A 19468-nucleotide genomic window follows, 5' to 3' on the forward strand; every position below is an offset into this window, starting at 1 on the left:
GGGAGCCGGGCATGGCGGCCAGAGGTCGGATCGTGAGCAGGAGAAGCAGGCCACTACTTGGAGCCGGCAACAGTGAGGAGGAGGCCGCGGTGACGAGGAGGACGGAGCGGCTGAGGGACATCGTGCTCCCACTGCCACTGGAAGCCATTGTATTGACTTTCTGAACACGGCGCTGTAAGAATAGCTGACGTGTCCCTACGGGGAGTAAGCATTCCATTGTAATTGTACTTGTACTGGTTACATATGGCAAATAAAATTGAATTGAATTGAATTGAATCCCGCCTCCACGGCCCAATAAAAATCCTGTCCTTAGTTTGTCCTGAAACAAAACCACAAAACATAGATTAACCTTGGGATAAACTTTCCACCCACTGACCAAACGACAGCAAAAACCTATTTGTGTTCACTCGGGTCAAACACTGACAATCTGTACTCCAAGTTAATTCCTTCCTCTCAGGATGATTTAGTAACCTCCCCGGAACAGAAAGCAGTGGCTGCAGATTTTGACAGATCACAGCCATTCTGCTTTCTGTGCCGGTGAGATGAGGGACTCCCGAGACCTGAAGGAAGGAAGGCTGTAAAGGTAAGTAAAGGTTAGTAGAACTTCTTTAAACACTTCACACACACCAAACATACTTACCTCTGCACTCATGCACCCATCACTCACCTGAACACTGGACATCTCGACTCCTCCAAGCCCTTCAGCCCGACGGCCCGCCTCGCTAACTTGGCGTGGTTTGGAGCCGTCAGGAATCCCACATTTCAAGAATGAAAATAGGGATTAGGCTAAAAACTGCCTGTTAACTACCTGTTAACAGGCAGTTAATTGGCACTAATCCCCTTCCCGCCTCGGGGAGGCGGGTTCCAGTACGGGGCAGGTACCCGCCTCCTTTGAAACTGGCATGGAGGCAGGTTGGGGGCGGGATGGGGTCGGGACCCCCGATTTCGGGATTTTAACCCCCCACACGCCTCCAATCCCGACTCCACGGCCCAATGAAAATCCAACCCAATGTTTCAGGTCAATGACCTTTCATCAGAACTGGAAAAAGTTAAGAGATGTAACAGGTTTTAAGCAAATGCAGGGGCAGGGAAAGGGGGGAGGGGAGGAAAGAACAGAAGGGAAGGTCTGTGATAGGGTGGAAGGCAGGAGAGATTAAATGACAAAAGGGATGATGGTGCAAGTCGAAAGGAGATGGTAATGGGACAAGTTAAGAAACAAAAGGTGGGTCTAGAGGAGGTGTAAATGGCAACAGCAGAATCATCAACAACAGCTGCTGTCCTCAAAAATGGGGGCAGAGGCTATGATTTGAAACTGTTGAACTCGATGTTGAGGCGGCAGGCTGTAAAGTGCCTAATTGAAAGATGAGGTCCTGTTCCTCGAGCTTACGTTGAGCGTCATTGGAACAGTGTCGGAGGCCGAGGGCGGAGAGGTCAGAGTGGGAGTGGGGCGGAGAATTAAAATGACAGGCGACCGGAAGCTCGGGGTCCCGCTTGTGGACTGAATGGAGATGCTTTTTCTTGCTTTTAAATGACGACAATCTGTACAGCCTTGGAGATTTTTCATTTTTGATATTTTACAAGATATTGCTTGTTCGGCAGATTCTGCAGACTGTCATTCGACTACAAAATGGAGTCCTGAACATAAAATGGATTCTTTGATAAAACCTTTCTTGGTAACGTTCCTGCCACGTCAGGCCAGCTGGTCAATCATCACCAGTGCTCTCGAGACATGGCTCAGGTATCCAATTACCAAGCCTGTCCTGGAGGATGATGATGCGATTAAAATGTACAGCCACTCACATCGTTCCTGCAAGTTTATATATTCCCCCTCCCATACATTGGGTCGCTTTGGGCTTTTCTGCGTCTCTCAATCTTCTGTTTTCCTCTAACTCACCTTGCGATCAGCTAACACATCAGTTACGTTCTGATTAACAACGGAGGTTGGCCAACTTCTTCACTCAGTGGGTGGTGAATCTTTGGAATTCTCTACCCCACAGGGCTGCAGATGCTCAGTCATTGAGTATATTCAAGGCAGAGACCGATAGATTTTTGGGCTCAAAGGGGAATCGAGGGATATGGAGGTAGTGCGGGAAAGTGGAGTTGAGGTCGAAGATCAGCCATGATCTTATTGAATGGCGGAGCAGGCTCGAGATGCCGAATGGCCGGCTCCTGCTCCTAATTCTTATGTTCTTAACTCTGGTTGGATATATTCCTGGAGGTGTCATCACGTGACCTCCTGCCTCCAACTGCCCCCCACTCACCCCCACACCACACTCCCGTCATTGCTCGCCCGGCACGTCCATTCTCGACACGCCCCCGCCCTCCCACGGCCAATCGGAAAGTGAGCAGACGCTTCATTACCTGATCGAATGATTCTTGACGGTCAGTCAAACAGCCTTACCCCCTCCCCCCACCCCCGGCCCCTGTCCACTCCCCGTGTCTGTTGTGTATGTAACCTGTTCCACCTTAAGAGAGCTTAAGCCTGTTCCACCTTAAGAGATGTACTACTTTCTCAGGCTGCTGTAGACGTAATACCGGGGGTGAACACACCGGTATATAAGCACTGTGCAGTAATCTTGTATTCAGTATAGTCCCTACCTCCAACCAGTAAAGACCTGTTTTTATTGTTACTCATTAGTCTGTTTTAATTAACTAAATAATTCACAGACTTAACACTGGCGACGAGTCAGGTTCTTACCCTGCGGCAGTTATTCCACGGCGGTTGAAGAGAGGTTTCAAACCTCACCACTCACCACCCCACTGGAAGTGACAGGCATTAGGACCCTGAAGCCTCCATCAGCTTGTGAACCGGATAGAAGACAGGACTGGGGAAGAGAGAGGTATAGGGCGATAGCGATCGGCAGATAAGGGCCGGGCCGCTTTCAAGTGCGAGGCGCAGCCGGGCCATCGATCGCATCCGCTGATAAGGGCCGCACTCGGGGGCTGAAGGGAGACGGCGTCGGGGGACGGGTGAAGACCGCTAAGCGCGGGAAAACCGCCATTTTGTGGGCGGAGGACGACGGCAAGAGCGGGAAGCCGCCATCTTTGATAACAAGTAAAGAAAATAAAATCTGAGAAATTGCAAATCTACAATGCCTAAACACGGGAATATTAGCACCTTTGATAGTGACCTCGAAGATTGGGCCATATATGTTGAAAGAGTAAAAAATTATTGTAAGGCCAATAAAATTCGTGACCAAGATAAAGCTCTAACATTATTAAATTTAATGGGTGTGAAGACATACGGGCAATTGAAACACCTGTTATCACCAGATGAACCGGCGGATAAGACGTTCGATGAGATTGTTACTGTCCTGAAAGATCATCTAAACCCCACGCCGCTGATGCTAGCGGAACGATTTAAATTTTACGACAGAAGGCAGCTACAGCATGAAAGCAATGCTGAATATTTGCTGGAATTGCGTAAATTAGCGAAATATTGCCAGTTTGGAACGGGACTGACAGAGGCACTTCGAGACAAATTTGTGTGTGGTTTATTTAAACAGGATACACAAAAGCGACTGCTCGAGGAGAATGAGCTGACGCTTGAGAAGGCGGTCACTATGGCAGCAGCACACGAAGCCGCAGCGAGAGGCACGGCAGTAATGCAGCTACGGTCACCGGAGCTCAGTGCACACAAATTGGGTGTGAGTTCTGGCAAATGTTATCGTTGTGGAAAGACAACGCATGATCAGAACCAGTGTTGGTTTAAAAACCAAGAATGTAGAACTTGTGGTAGGCTTGGACATATAGCTAGAGTATGCAGGTCAGCGAAGAAGACCAGCAACAAGAAGTCACCGCAAGGGAAATACGCAAAGGTACACAAGGTGGCCGAACAGGAGTCCGATTCAGACGCAAGCAGTATTGAACTGGCTAGCTTAAGGGTACTCAACGTTGGTAAGGGTGCAGACCTCCAGACAATTTGGGTTACTCTTCAGATAGAAGGAGTCCAAGTAAAAATGGAATTGGACACTGGATCGGCATTGTCGGTCATGAATAAGAAAGATTACAGAAGGTTATTCCAACATATTCCCCTACAGGATACGGAGATTATATTGACAACCTACACGGGGCAGAGAGTGTACCCCATCGGGACAATAAAGGTTGCAGTGGCCAACAAGGGCGAAGGAAGTCAAATAATGGACTTATATGTGCTACCGGAGGGAGGTCCACCACTACTAGGCCGGGAGTGGTTTAGAAACATAAATATGGACTGGCATTCGCTAAAAGCCATAAAGAGTGAGAACTCGGTGCAGATAATCAGCCCAGACTCTAGAACTGATGATGGTAAGACCAACCCATGTGCAAAAGACAAAGTTTCAGCACAGAATTCTACTGAGCAACAACAACATAGTTTAACAGAGAATTCTGAGTCTGTCAAGTCTACTGATATGCACATTTTTGAGGGACACTGGGCTCGAACTGAACTCCATTTCAAACTACAACAGCAATTAGAACAAATGATTCGCCGTTTTGAGCAAGAGATGAATGAAATAAAAAAGTTCTTTGTTACAGAGTGGGAGAATCTGGAAAGTCAACAGAAGCAACTGATGGAGAAAATGGAGCAGGAGCACACCAACCATCTGCGCGAGGAGGCCGAACGAATCAAAGCTGATTCAGGTTCTGAAGGTGCGTGCCATAATCTGGTGTCAGAAGAGTTAACGGTCAGCCAACTCCTTCATATGCTGAGGGACAAGACTCTGAAATGGGAAAAACTTGAACACGAGCTGCGATCTTCAAAGGAAAAGGGTTCGGAGCTCTCAAAAGTCATTGAGATGGCTGATGTGACGACACAGACTGAAACGACTGCAACAGAGCAGCCATTGGATGCCAAAAGTACGCTGACTCACGTCAATGTAGAACAACAGACCACTGAAACAGCTGCTCCGGTAGAGGGATTGCATAGTCCGATCAATCAATCTCCAAAGGAAGTTGAAGTATTAAAATCACAAATGAGGTCACTAGTAAACGACTTGCTGAAAGCCCAGAAAAAGCTGGATGCAGAGGTACACATGAAGAAGTCTCTTCAGGAAAGATGTCTGGATTTGGAACAAGAGCTGGCTAACGTCCAGCTGGGTATGGAGGAAATAGACGACCCTCTCACTGGTCTAGCTCAGGACGACACCGAATATTACCATGACCTGGTGGACGACACCGAATATTACGATGTCCTGTCCTGCCCAGCTTGTAACTTCGACTCCCAAAGTGCAGAAATCATGGAGGAGCACCAAAAGTCTACGGAACATCGGGAGAAGCTGGCTCTACGACGGAAACAGGAGGAAGAGAAGGAGGAACTGCGCATGCAGCTGGCAGCTGTGGCAGCTGACAATGGAGCCCAGAGAGTCTCCAAGAAGCAGAAAAGGAAAAGTAAAAACAGAAGATGACCCATCTGAACCATTATCACCTCTACCAGATCACACACGTGGTCCCTCCGAACGGAGCCAAATCAGTTCGGAAGTTCAAGCTGTTAAATCCATGAAAGGACTATTGAATGAGTAACGTGAACCGACTACACCACAGAGATTGAATCTGTGAACTGTTTTCCGCAGAGACTGAATCTGTGATATGTTACGTTAAACATGAAGTTATATATGTTATTACGTTATGTTAAATGGGGGGGATGACTATAAAGCTAAGAAGGGAGGAGTGTTGTGTATGTAACCTGTTCCACCTTAAGAGAGCTTAAGCCTGTTCCACCTTAAGAGATGTACTACTTTCTCAGGCTGCTGTAGACGTAATACCGGGGGTGAACACACCGGTATATAAGCACTGTGCAGTAATCTTGTATTCAGTATAGTCCCTACCTCCAACCAGTAAAGACCTGTTTTTATTGTTACTCATTAGTCTGTTTTAATTAACGAAATAATTCACAGACTTAACAGTGTCCAATATATTTTTATAACAAACAGACGAAAATGTTCAAAGAAAATTAAAAATCCTCCACAATTTTCTAGTGCCCCTATGATTTTCCTCCCGGGTTTTGCAGGCAGTGTGTCCAGGAGATTAATCTTCAATTCCTGGAGACTCCCGGGCCAATCCTGGCAGGTTGGCGACACTGCTAATAGCTCATGTTCCGCCACGTCTGGGTAAAGCAGATTCTGCACTTTGGGTTCATGCTTCGAGACTTCAACAACACTCCATTATAATCTGGCGACACAATCTTGTAAAAGTTTCACATTAGCCCGACTGTAAAACCTCTTTGAAAATAAATGTCCACAACTAACAAGAATTCTTCCTGACTAATTAAAAACACCAGCCAGGATGAGGAAGGTTAGGGTTGCAGCACCCACCGACATAAATTTAAGATCAGATTAATCCGAACTCATCATAAACTCAACCTCAAGTTCAAACTGGGTGAACTTTCGAGTATCAAAACCCATTCACTGGGAGTTCAAAACAAGTTGTTAAATTCACGTTGAACTCATGAGAATTCTGTGATCTATTTCTTCTTCTCTTTGCTATGAGGCGCTCCCACCTTACTGTGGACTGAGGACTTTAAACTCCGGGCACAGTGAAAAAACAGAGCGATGCTCTTCAGTTTCTCTTTTTTAAAACTTAAAAAATTCTGTCAACTTTTTCATTTATTTCTCCCATTTCCTCCCTCTTCTTCTGAAGACGATGGCTTTTGCACAGATAATTTGGGGGCGATTTTAACCCTACTCGCTCAGCAGAAACCTGGTGGGTGGACGGTTAAAATCACCCTAGCTCTTTTTATTTATTCGTTATGGGATGGTGGGCGTCGCTGGCAAAGCCAGCATTTATTGCCCATCCCTAGTTGCCCCTCGAGAAGGTGGAGGGGAGCCGCCTTCTTGTACCGCTGCAGTCCGTGTGGTGATGGTACTCCCACAGTGCTGTTAGGGAGGGAGTTCCAGGATTTTGACCCAGCAACGATGAAGGAACGGCGATATATTTCCAAGTCAGGATGGTGTGTGACTTGGAGGGGATCTTGGAGGTGGTGGTGTTCCCATGCGCCTGCTGCCCTTGTCCTTCTAGGTGGTAGAGGTCGCGGGTTTGGGAGGTGCTGCCGAAGAAGCCTTGGCGAGTTGCTGCAGTGCATCTTGTAGATGGTACACACTGCAGCCACGGTACGCCGGTGGTGGAGGGAGTGAATGTTTAAGGTGGTGGATGGGGTGCCAATCAAGCAGGCTGCTTTGTCCTGGATGGTGTCGAGCTTCTTGAGTGTTGTTGGGGAGTCAGGACGTGAGACACTCGCTGCAGAATACCAAGCCTCTGACCTCTTGTTGCCACAGTATTTATGTGGCTGGTCCAGTTAAGGTTCTGGTCAATGGTGACCCCCAGGATGCTGATGGTGGGGGATTCGGTGATGGTAATGCCGTTGAATGTCAAGGGGTGGTGGCTAGACTCTCTTTTGTAGGTGATGGTCATTGTCTGGCACTTCTGTGGCACGAATGTTGCTTGCCACTTATCAGCCCAAGCCTGAATGTCATGTCGGTATGCTGCATGCGGGCACGGACTGCTTCATTATCTGAGGAGAAATCTATTTTAATCCACGGGCTGAAAAACAGCAAAACTTTGAGTAAACTAGCTCTTTGTTCCAGCCTGAGACCGCAGAGGACCAGATAGTAATATATGGGGTTGAACTTGAGCTGCTCCCATCCCATCATCCTATGTTTCAGGTTGAAGCACTTGTGCTTAATGCCACTCAGCACTTGGCAAGTGCAACGCTGTTAAGACTGTTAATGTGAAATGGCTTCCACATGAATGAAGTGTTGGACCATCGCAAAAGAAAAATTGACTCTCCGCTTAATTTCACATTGCGTTAATGTCTAAAAAAAATAAGTCAAAAAGATGGTGTGGGATTCTACGTAGCAACCTGAACAGCTTAAGGAGTCAGCTCCCAGTCTCTGTGAGAATTCAGCATCAGAGAACTGAGCTGCTATGAAACCAATCAAGGTTAGTAGAGAATAGAAGTCCCCAGTCATACTTGTAGGCAATTAGCGTGGATGCATTTAAGGGGAAGCTTGATAATTACGCGAGGGAGAAAGGAATAGAAGGATGGGCCGATAGGGTGAGATGAAGAGGGCGGGAGGAGGGTGGTGTGGAGCATAAACACCGGCACGGACCAGTTGGGCCGAATGGCCTGTTTCTGGGCTGTAAATTCCATGTACAGGTAATTCAATGTAATTTAATGATATGGTGTTAGGCAGCGTTCCCTTTAAGCTGTGCGGCTGCGTGGCCTCGCAGTGCTCTGCAGGTCCCGGGCAGCCGGTAAACTGGCTTTTGATTGGCCTGTGCAGTCCATTAAAGGAGCCGCACAGGGCCCAAAAGAAATTGGTTAGGGTGAGATGAAATAAGGTGGGAGGAGGCTGGTGTGGAGCATAAACACCGGCACGGAGTTGTTGGGCCAAATGGCCTGTTTCCGAGCTGTAAAAACTCGATGTAATATCAGCTGTGCCGGCCCCAGACGTCATGGGATAGCAGCAGTGGAGGGTGCTAAAACTCAAAGAGTGCAAAAAGACATAGAAACATGGAAGATCGGAGCAGGAGTAGGCCATTCGGCCCCTCGAGCCTGCTCCGCCATTTAATGAGATCATGGCTGGTCATCCAAACTCAGTACCCTGTCCCTGCCTTCTCCCCATATCCCTTGATCCCCTTAGCCTTAAGAAATATATCTAACTCCTTCTTGAATATATTTAATGAATTGGCCTCAACTGCCTTCTGTGGTAGAGAATTCCACAGGTTCACCACTCTCTGGGTGAAGAAATTCCTCCTCATCTCTGACCTAAATGGCTTACCCCTTATCCTTAGACTGTGACTCCTGGTTCTGGACTGCCCCACCATCGGGAACATCCTTCCTGCATCTAGTCTGTCTAGTCCTGTTAGAATTTTATAAGTTTCAATGAGATCCCCTCTCATTCTTCTAAACTCCAACGAGTATAAGCCCAATCGACCCAATCTCTCCTCATACGTCATTCCTACCATCCCAGGTATCAGTCTCATGTGGGGAGGGGGAGGGGGAGTTCATGGTCAATGAAACCTCACCACAATGACATGATGAAGGTGGAGAGACAGATAAAGCTTATGTGGAACGTAACCGTTGCAAAGCCGGCTCTCTAACTAATAGGTACTGACAGTTCTCACCTGCCTTGCATATTTGTTTTTGAAATACAATTTATTATTTATCAATTGAGAAAAGAGCCCCAGAAAAGGTCAATGTAAAGTCACTTGAAAAAAAAACACTCATGCAAGGAGACGACAGGCAAAAATGGTTTATCTTTGTTGAAGTGACACTTTGCTGATTGTTTCAACATGTAGCGTTAGATCGCTGAAGTCAGGAATAATTGTACATAAAAAAGCAAAAGGAATGGTGGTAATTTTTAACAGTTAATGTACTCCTGGATCATCCGGACTGGGGTCCATCGCCTGAGGGACTCGGAGAGGGATCTTCCAGAGTAGGAAGGGAGGAGAGGGGGAAGGGGGTGGGGAGGAAGTGTAGGAGGTAGGGAGGGGGCAGGAATGGGGAGGGGGAGGGGATATGAAGGGGGGAAGGCAATGGGGGTGGAGATGGGGTAGGGAGGAGGGTACTGAGGGTTGAGGGGGTAGGGAGGGTTTAGGGGGTAGGGAGGGAGAGGGGTTAGGGTGGAGGGAGTAGGGAGTGGTGATGATGGGGAGGGAGTAGGGAAGGGGAGGGGATAGGGTGTAAGGAGGGGGCATGGGGTAGGGAGGGATTGGGGAAGGGAGGGGTAGGGAGGGGGGAGGGAAGGGGAAGGGGAAGAGGGTAGGGAAGAGAGAGAGGGGGAGGGAAGGGGAAGAGCGTATGGAAGAGAGAGAGGGGGACGAGGTAAGGAAGGGGAGGGTGTATGGAGGGGGCAGGTAGGGAGAGGGAGGGGGCAGGGGGTAGGGAGGGGGAGGGGTGAGGGGGTAGGGAGAGGGGAGGGAGTAGGGAGGGGGAGGGGGGAGGGAGGGGGGAGGGGGAAGGGAGGGGGCAGGGGGTAGGGAGAGGGAGGGAGTAGGGAGGGGGAAGGGAGGGGGCAGGGGGTAGGGAAGGGGGAGGGAGTAGGGAGGGGGGAACGAGCAGGGAGGGGGAGGGGCTAGGGAGGGGGGAGGGAGTAAGGAGGGGGGAGGAGGGGGGAGGGGGAAGGGAGGGGCAGGGGGTAGGGAGGGGGGGGAGTAGGGAGGGGGAAGGGAGGGGGCAGGGGGTAGGGAAGGGGAGGGAGTAGGGAGGGGGTAGGAGGTAGGGAGGGGGAGGGAGTAGGGAGGGAGTAGGGGGAAGGGAGGTGTCGTGTATTGATTGCGAGTTTGACACCAGTCAATACGGTAATGTAATGTGCATTGCATTGTGGGAATTACCCAGGAAAGCAGCAGTCAGCCATTTTAGAGAATAAGTGAGGAACTGAGACAGAGACTTCAACTGTTAAAGCTGAAACAGAAATCATACTATGACAAGTCATCCAAAACTCTAAAACCATTGACAAAGGATGATGTTGTCAAGATTGAGGATCCAGATGCATGGAACAGGAAAGCTACAGTTCTTGAGGAAGTAGGACCAAGGTCATACACTGTTAGAACTGAGGAAGGACAGATTCTCAGGAGGAACCGCCGTTCCCTCCTAAAAACACAAGAGACTATTCAAGACCAGATTGATGACAATGCCGCAACTGCATCTTGTCATTCACCGCCAGAACAATCTCATGAAGACACATCAGACTTACCCATGTTGAGAAGATCCACACGTGAAGTAAAAGAGCCTGATAGACTTAATCTTTGAGTACAATGTAAAGCTTTGAAAATGTGTTGACTGTTTTGAAAATGTTTATGTTTATAGAGCACTAACAAAAGTGTTACTGATATTATCTTTATTGTTTTCTTGAAAGTTGATTGATATTGATTTTGTTAAACCTCAAAGAAAGAGGGATGTAGTGATCAATAGCATGTCATTCTATAGTGGACACTAGGTAGAGCCGTAGAGCTGTATATAGCTGTATGTATAAGACTACCCTACCCAGCTATATATTATATTAAGACTACATTACCCATGAGACTAGGCTACCCACAAGGCAGCAGTCAAGATGGAAGCCTCTACAAGATGCTGTACAAGTCCACATGTGCTCAATAAAGTAACTAGCAAAAGCTAGCTGTGTTCATAATAAGAATGTCTATTTATTAATGAACATAACACGGCCCACACTCTAAACCCTGTGCCCGTATAGAGAGATGGGTACTTAGATTACAGCCGTAAGATTTTAAGGTGGTACACATTCCAGGCAAGCAAAACATTGCAGACCCACTGTCACTATTGCTGGGGGAGACAGCAAAACAGGAGAGACATTCTCATGGCTCACATGAATACGTGAGATTTGTAGCTGTGTGACACCAAAAGAGAGGTGGAGGGAGCCTCTGCTACCGACCCAGAGCTGATTGAGGTACGGAAGGCAATCACAAACGGACATTTTGAGAACTGTAAAACTTATGCAGCAATTGCAAACGAGCTGTGCGTAGTGGGGTACCTAGTTCTTCGGGGAACACGCATCGTGCTACCCACAGTGTTACACGCACGAGCCCTGGTGTTAGCACATGAAGGACACTTGGGAATACTTGGAACAAAGCAACATCTCAGAACCAAGGTTTGGTGGCCTGGCATGGACAAGGCAGCTGAAAAACACTGTAAAGCGTGCCACGGCTGTCAGATAGTAGCCAGACCCAACCCACCTGAACCGTTGAGACCAACACCATTACCGGAGGGCCCCTGGCAGGATGTAGCTATAGACTTACTGGGACCCTTGCCATCCAACCACTCCATTCTTGTGGTAGTTGATTATTATAGTCGCTACTATGAATACGACATCACGACCTCCACAACAACAGAGAAGGTTATTGATAGTTTAGAGTCAAGCTTCAGCCGTCATAGTTTGCCAATCACCTGCAAATCTGATAATGGTCCCCAATTCAGATCTGAATTATTCAAAGAATACTGTGAAAACAACGGGATCAAACACCTGAAAACAACAGCAAAATGGGCTCAGGTTAACGGAGAAGTCGAGCGCCAGAATGCATCACTGATGAAGAGAATCAGAATTGTTCAGTCAGAAGGACTAGATTGGAAACGTGAACTTAGAAAATATGTGACTGTGTACAGGAGCATTGACCATGCCACAGGAAAGAGCCTGGCAGAGCTGCTCTTTAAACGGAAAATGAGAGGAAAGCTGCCAGACATCACAGAGTCGCACGTAGACATGGAAGTACGTGACCGGGATGCAGAACAAAAAGGCAAGTCCAAACTGTACGCAGATGAACAGCGGAGAACACAATACTCAGAGGTGGAAGTTGGTGACACGGTGCTGGTACGGCAGGACAAAGTGGACAAGTTCACCACCGCACCGCACAAAGTTTTGAGTAAAACAGGGAGTCAAGTAATAGTGGAATCTCCAGAAGGAGCATGCTACTTGAGAAACACTACGTTTGTGAAGAAATACAGAACCAATGAGCCAAAGGAGACAATCCATGAGCAGGAGGAAACACAAGGGACTGAGGACAGTATAGTAGACCCTGACACACATACCACTGTGACACAGGCAATACCCACTGACACCAACATGTCAGACATACCCAATACAGCCAGACCTCAAAGGGTTAAAAGAAAACCCCAAAGACTGTCTGATTATGTCACAACATAAACTGTGCGAGAACTGCATGGGTGATGTTAAGTGTTTAAACCTGGGAATTATTTAGTTGTGTGGTAAGACACAAGTTTGTAAAAAGTTTATAAATCAAATAAGTTATGCAGTGTTATTGTAAGCAACTGTTTGTAAACTGCAAGTTTGTTTCCAAGGAAAAGGGGGATGTCGTGTATTGGTTGCGAGTTTGACACCAGTCAATACGGTAATATAATGTGCGAGTTTGACACTAGTTAATACGGTAATGTAATGTGCATTGCATTATGGGAATTACCCAGGAAAGCAGCAGTCAGCCATTTTTACAGAATAAAGAGAACATCATGGTTATGAGCCTGTCTGCCTGATTCTATGCTTTAATGCGTTCATACAACAAGAGGGGGCAGGGGGTAGGGAGGGAGATAGGGAGGGGGGAGGGAGTAGGGAGGGGGTAGGGGGAGGGAGGGGAGAGGGAGTAGGGAGGGGGTAGGGGGTAGGGATAGAGGGGGGAGGGGGTAGGGAGGGGGTAGGGAGTAGGGAGAGGCGGGGAGGAGGGAGTAGGGAGGGGGGAGGGAGTAGGGAGGGGGTAGGGGGAGGGAGGGGGATAGGGAGGGGGAGGGAGGGGGATAGGGAGGGGGGTAGGGAGGGGGGAGGGAGGGAGTAGGGAGGGGGTAGGGGATAGGGAGGGAGGAGGGAGTAGGGGGTAGGGAGGGGTTGGGAGGGAAGAGGGAGGAGGGAGGGGGTAGGGGATAGGGTCTGGTCCAGCCATCGTGAGATGCGAGGCAGGCTTGATGGACCAGCTGATCATTTCCTGCCTGTCGATTTCATATATTCATAATTTGAATCTGCAGAGGCCCCTGGGCTGGACTCAACGATTGGGATTCGCCAGTGACCTGATGTCCTCTTGTGACCCAGAAGTCCATGTATGTGAATCGAATCCTGGGCGGGGGCAATGAAGAATCCTGATCTGTGCTTGCACACAAGTACATTGGCAACTAAAAGATCGCAGAAATATTTTTCTTTTTCTCACAGATCCCTCGAGAAATGGCAGATGGGCAGAGCTTGCAAGGGTTTCCAGTGACACAGTTACATCCTCACATCCCTGTGAACTGGGATTTTATCTGAATTGCCTGCAGTGACAAACCATTTTTAAAATAATATTTGCGCAATTTATTTACCCTCTCAAAACATTTGCGATCGGGTCGCCAGCTCTGGTGGCACGTATTCTTGGAGGCGTCATCACATGACCTCCTGCTTCCAACAGCCCCGCCCCCAGACTCCTGCCATTGGTCGCTCAACGAGCCCATCATCACGGCACCCCGCCTTTCCACGGCCAATCGGAAAGCGAACAGACTCTTCGTTACCCGATTGGACGATTCTTGAGACTGTCGGTCAAACCGCCCTTTTTTCCCCAATCTCCAGTACTTTTATAACTAATAAATGAAAGTGTGCAAAGAAAAGAAAATAACACAATTCTTTTTAATGCCCCTATGGTGTTGCTTGCAGCTGTGTCCTGGAGATTAATCTTCAATTCCTGGAGACTCCACGCTAATCCCAGAGGGTTGGAATGGCAACCCTAGTTTGTGACCAACAAACTTTTTCTCGCCCACATGGTCACAGGTCTCAGACCACCTGTTGGATGAAGAGGAATGATTTGGGGGATAAATGTAGATGCAGATTCAATTGAAAGAGGTTCGGAACGGGTTAGAGACCTGGGAGGAGGATGGCTTCGTGAATATATCCAGGGCCGAACTTAGTCATGCAGACTGGGAATGTCCTGGGTTCGACTCCCAGTCTTGCTGCTGTCAACCAGGGTAGCAGAGAGGACACTGCAGTTGGCTCCAGTGCCCTTGGCTTAGAGAGTGGCGGGGGGGGGGTGGGGAAAGGAGCCAGGATTCTCGCTCCCGACTGCTATCGGACAATCCATCCTGACAAGCCGCTGAACTCCCCCGACTGAAAATGCGTGTGTGGCTGACAAGTGAGAAACATAGAAACATAGAAGATAGGAGCAGGAGTAGGCCTTTCGGCCCCTCAAGCCTGCTCCGCCATTTAATGAGATCATGGCTGATCATCCAAATTCAGTACCCTGTCCCTGCTTTCTCCCCATATCCCTTGATCCCTTTAGCCTTAAGAAATATATTCAACTCCTTCTTGAATATATTTAATGAATTGGCCTCAACTGCCTTTTGTGGTAGAGAATTCCACAGGTTCACCACTCTCTGGGTGAAGAAATTCCTCCTCATCTCAGTCCAAAATGGCTTACCCCTTATCCTTAGACTGTGACCCCTGGTTCTGGACTCCCCCGCCATCGGGAACATCCTCCCTGCATCCAGTCTGTCTAGTCCTGTTAGAATTTTATAAGTTTCAATGAGATCCCCTCTCATTCTTCTAAACTTTAGCGAATATAAGCCTAATCGACCCAATCTCTCTTCATACATCATTCCTGTCATCCCAGGTATCAGTCTGGTGAATCTTCGCTGCACTCCCTCCATGGCAAGAACATCCTTCCTCAGATAAGGTGACCAAAACTGCACACAATACTCAAGGTGTGGTCTCACCAAGGCCCTGTACAACTGCAGCAAGACATCCTTGCTCCTGTACTCGAATCCTCTCGCTATGAAGGCCAACATACTATTTGCCTTCTTAACCACCTGTTGCACCTGCATGCTTACCTTCAGCGACTGGTGCACAAGGACACCCAGGTCTCGTTGCACTTCCCCTTTTCCCAATCTATTGCCGTTCAGATAATAATCCGTCTTCCTGTTTTTGTCACCAAAGTGGATAACATCGCATTTATCCACATTATACTGCATCTGCCATGCATCTGCCCAATCACCCAACCTGTCCAAATCATACTGGAGTTTCTCAGCATCGTCCTCATAGCACACATGCCCACCCAACTTTGTGTTGTCTGCAAACTTGGAGATATTACATCTAGTTCCCTCGTCTAGATCATTAATATATATTGTGAATAACTGGGGTCCTAGCACCGATCCCTGCGGTACCGCACTAGTCACTGCCTGCCACTCGGAAAAAGATCCGTTTATTCCAACTCTTTGCTTCCTGTCTGCCAACCAGTTCTCTATCCAAGTCAGTACCTTACCCCCAATCCCATGTGCTTTAATTTTACACGCTAATCTCTTATGCGGGACCTTATCGAAAGCCTTCTGAAAGTCCAAATACACCACATCCACTGGTTCTCCCTTATCTATTCTACCAGTTGCATCCTCAAAAAATTCCAGTAGATTAGTCAAGCACGATTTACCTTTTGTAAATCCATGTTGACTTTGTCCGATCCTGTCACTGTTTTCCAAGTGCTCTGCTATTACATCTTTTATAATGGACTCTAGCATTTCCCCACTACCGATGTCAGGCTTACCGGTCTATAATTCCCCATTTTCTCTCTACCACCTTTTTTGAATAGTGGGGTAACATTAGCTACCCTCCAATCCATGGGAACTGTTCCAGAGTCTATAGAATTTTGGAAGATGACCAGCAATGCATCTACTATTTCTAGGGCCACTTCCTTAAGTACCCTGGGATGTAGATTATCAGGCCCTGGGGATTTATCGGCCTTCAATCCCATCAATTTCCCTAACACCATTTCCCTACAAATACTGATTTCATTCAGTTCCTCCCTCTCATTAGACCCTATGTTCCCCGACATCTCTGGGAGGTTATTTGTGTCCTCCTTTGTGAAGACAGAACCAAAGTATGTATTTAATTGGTCTGCCATTTCTTTGTTCCCCATTATAAATTCCCCTGATTCTGACTGCAAGGGACCTATGCTTGACTTCACTAATCTTTTTCTATTCACATATCTATAGAAGTTTTTACAGTCAGTTTTTATGTTCCCTGAAAGCTTACTCTCATACTCTATTTTCCCCCTCTTAATTAATCCCTTTGTCCTCCTTTGCTGAATCCTAAACTGCTCCCAATGCTCAGATTTGCTGCTTTTTCTGGCCAATTTATATGTCCTCTCCTTGGATCTTATCAAGGAGGGGCTCAAACTGTGCTGCTCACACGATGAAATAATCTGCCACCGCCCGCAGCCAATGGACTACAAGAAGGATTCAAAAAACAAAGGCTATCTCTACAGCCCAGCACTCCTACTGTGTCAAAGCTCAGTGAAATCGCAGCGAGCGGGAAGCTGCTGCAACAAAGGGATGAGACGTGAACCTGCGGATTCTAGAGCAGTCAACCCAATATCTTAAAAAAGATTGATGTGGAAACAAAATTAATACCATCACCAATTGTTTTAGGTCTAAATGTCACGTTGCCTATAGTTTCGATATACTTGGGAATATTGTATGGGACGCTATCAATACTCCTGCAGCACAAAGAAAGAAGATCTTGCATTTATATAGCGCCTTTCACAACCTAAGAGCAACCCAAAGCGCTTTACAGCCAATTAAGTGCTGTTATAATGTAGAAAACATGGCAGCCAATAAGCACACAGCGAGGTCCCACAAGCATCAATGCAATAAGTGGCTGGATAAAAACAGAAAATGCTGGAGATACTCAGCAGGTCAGGCAGCATCTGTGAAGAGAGAAACAGAGTTAACGTTTCAGGACGATGACCTTTCGTCAGATAATCTGCCACTGGGTAATCTGTTTTTGGTGATGTTGGTAGAGGGATAAATGTTGGCCAGGACACTTCAAAAAGTGCTGATGGGATCTTTTACATCCACCTGAGAGGACAGACGGGGCCTCGGTTTAACGTCTCATCCAAAAGACGGCACCTCCGACAGTGCAGCACTCCCTCAGCACTGCTTTTTGTGCTCAAGTTCCTGGAGTGGGACTTGAACCCATGACTTTCTGACTCAGAGGTGAGAGTGCGTCCCGCTGGGCCAAGGCTCACACTAATGACCATTGTATTTATGGTATATGTGAAAGTGGACATTATAAGAACATAAGAACATAAGAAATAGGAGCAGGAGTAGGCCATTCGACCCTTCGAGCCTGCTCCGCCATTCAATAAGATCATGGCTGATCGACCTCAACTCCACTTTCCTGCACTATCCCCATATCCCTTGATTCCCTTAATATCCAAAAATCTATCGATCCCTGCCTTGAATATACTCAACGACTGAGCATCCACAGCCCTCTGGGTTAGAGAATTCCAAAGATTCACCACCACCTGAGTGAAGAAATTTCTCCTCATTTCAGTCCTAAATGGCCGACCCCTTATTCTGAGATTGTGACCCCTGGTTCTAGACTCCCTAGCCAGGGGAAACAGCCTCTCAGCATCTACCCTGTCAATCCCTGTAAGAATTTTGTATGTTTCAATGAGATCACCTCTCATTCTTCTAAACTCTAGAGAATACAGGCCTAGTCTACTCAATCCCCCCTTCCCAGGAATCAATCTGGTGAACCTTTGTTGCACTCCCTCTATGGCAAGTATATCCTTCCTTAGGCAAGGAGACCAAAACTGTACATAATACAGCTGAACTTGGCAGGTTTTTTCTTGAAGGCTTTTGGCAGCAAGGTTTTCCATTGCGACAGTCAAAAAACCCAGAGACCCAAATGGGTCTTCTGTTGTGTATCGCTCGGAGGAGGAAGAAGAGAATGAAATAAGAGACGTGAAGCAGGAAAACTGACCTTAAACACCTAGCTGTGTCTACAGATCCAGTCACACCTACCTGGGAAAGTTTAAGGTAAACTGTCTTTGCCGGTTCTACTTCACCGGGGCGGCAGTATCTGAGTTGAGCTGTCTGCTGGAATCTGACCTGCAAACGACCTTTACCAAAGAGGCAGCAATGTCAATAGCAGTTAAGGCCACCACAGCCTTGGGTTAATTTCAAGCTAGCACATCAACTTGCATTTATATAGCGCCTTTAACATAGTAAAACGTCCCAAGGCGCTTCACAGGAGCGATTATCAAACAAAATTTGACACCGAGCCACATAAGGAGATATTAGGATGGATGATCAAAAGCTTGGCCAAAGAAGTAGGTTTTAAGGATCACCTTAAAAGAGGAGAGAGAGGTAGCGAGATGGAGAGGTTTAGGGAGGGAATTCTAGAGCTTAAGGCCCCGGCAGCTGAAGGCGCGGCCGCCAATGGTGCAGCAATTAAAATTGGGGATGCGCAAGAGGCCAGAATTAGAGGAACGCAGAGATCTCAAAGGGTTGTAGGGCTGGCGGAGGTTGCCGAGATAGAGGGGTGAGGCCATGGAGGGCATTGAAAACAAGGATGAGAATTTTAACATTGAGGCGTTGCTTAACCGGGAGCCAAAGTAGGTCAGCGAGCACAGGGGGTGATGAGTGAACGGGACTTGGTGCGAGTTAGGATACGAGCAATAGAGTTTTGAGCTTAATTGAGCTCAAAGCTTGTGTAGGGTGGGAGATAGAAGGGCGGCCAGTCAACATCAGTCAATCCGCAGTGCACAGATGGGTCGTGCATTTCACTGACGCATCATTCACCGAGGTAAGCAACTTCATAATCTTCCTCCTGAAAAGCCAGCCGCATTGTCAGATTCCCCTTCAATGCTCCCCTAAGGCCATCCGAGCTCATGCACCCAATCCCACGGTGTGATTTACGGCTGATGGAATGGCATTTGGTGGTGGGGTTGAGGGAGCCGGGTCAAACAATGCGCCAGAAGAGGTGGAGTGTGAGGGTGTGAGCTGGGACGTAGGCCTCAAGAAGCAAAGCCAGTGCAGCTTGGTGAGGACAAGGATGGATGGTAGTGTGGGACATAGAGCGATGGACGTCGCAAGTGTTGGAGTTCTGGACTAACTGTGGAGGGCAAAGGAGAGAAAAATATCAAAGTCAATACTGGAGGTGATGAGGGCACAGATTACATAGAAACATAGAAGATAGGAGCAGGAGTAGGCCATTCGGCCCCTCGAGCCTGTTCA

Source organism: Somniosus microcephalus, chromosome 2, assembly GCF_052327205.1.
Source record: "Somniosus microcephalus isolate GS21.2 chromosome 2, FLI_Smic_1.0, whole genome shotgun sequence".
Lineage (NCBI taxonomy): Eukaryota > Metazoa > Chordata > Chondrichthyes > Squaliformes > Somniosidae > Somniosus > Somniosus microcephalus.